This window comes from Dipodomys ordii, unplaced genomic scaffold, assembly GCF_000151885.1.
Source record: "Dipodomys ordii isolate 6190 unplaced genomic scaffold, Dord_2.0 Scaffold66, whole genome shotgun sequence".
Lineage (NCBI taxonomy): Eukaryota > Metazoa > Chordata > Mammalia > Rodentia > Heteromyidae > Dipodomys > Dipodomys ordii.
The window spans coordinates 4,914,505-4,915,687 of NW_012267282.1; positions in this window are offsets into that span (position 1 = coordinate 4,914,505).

Here is a 1,183-nt window from a genome sequence, read left to right on the forward strand (position 1 = left end):
TTTATTTGCGAACATACTGTACAGAGGGGTTACAATTACATGGGCAGGATAATGCGTACATTTCTTACCAAGCATTGCAGCCTCCTCCTTTGGTTTACCCTTCACATCCCTTCCCAGCCTCCCCCCTACCCCCCCAGACAAATGTTTTTGCAATGGAAGCAGCATCTATGCAGACGCAGCCTTGCCACGCCACAACGATGCGGGACGGCTGAGATATATGTTGTGAATAAAGCAATAAGCCACTGGGCAAGGCCAGACAGAAAGACGTGGTCATTCGGTATTTATGGAACAGCCCCGGTCCTCGGTGAACATGGAGCATGTTCCTCCCGTGAACATGGAATTCTGCCGAGACTGTGCATGAAGTCATTAAATAATTATCACAGGCTTCAGACAATCTGAATTATTGGATTTGTTTTTCTTGCTCTCCGAACTGGGTAAGCACACTGCTGCAGCCGCTTCCTGGCCGGTCAGAGTTCTAGGCACATTTTTTTTTTTATTTTAATTTGGAAGCCCAAGAGAGAAAAAGATAAAGATCAGATCTGCATTTCACTCATTTCCATTTTATCCAACTCTTTTTGGGGCTTGAACTCAAGACCCCGGCACTGAGCTTTTGTGTTCAAGGCTACAGTTCTACCGCTGGGGTATGTGTATAGACATGTATATTATGTGTATACACATGTGTATGTATGTGTAGGCCATGTGTATAGACGTGTGTATGTATGTGTATAGGGTATATATATACACAAGTGGCCCGGTGTTGGCTCTGAAGTCTCCTCTCTCTGGCGGCTGAGCACAGGGTGGGTCTGGAGGACGCCTGCGCGGCGGCCTCGTCCCGCCCCGCGTGGGGCTCCCCCACTGCGGACCAGGGCGGGCTCCTTAGGGCCCATGCCGTCCAGCTGGGGTTTGGAGTTTTCCGGGGCTACAGGGGCGCAGGGGTGTGTGGAGCCGCCCCCTTCCCTCGTGGGGTGTGCAGCCCCCGGCCCAGGCCCGCGCTCCTCCTCGGTCCGGGTCGACGGTTTCCCGGGCGCCGACGTGCAGCTCAGCCCAAGGCTGGCGCCCACCGCCGCCACGACTTTTGTTTTCCTGCTTATGTGGTGCTGAGGAATCGAACCCAGGGCCTCCTGCATGCGAGGCGAGGCGAGCGCTCTACCACGGAGCCACCTGCCCGGCCCGTCCATTTCTT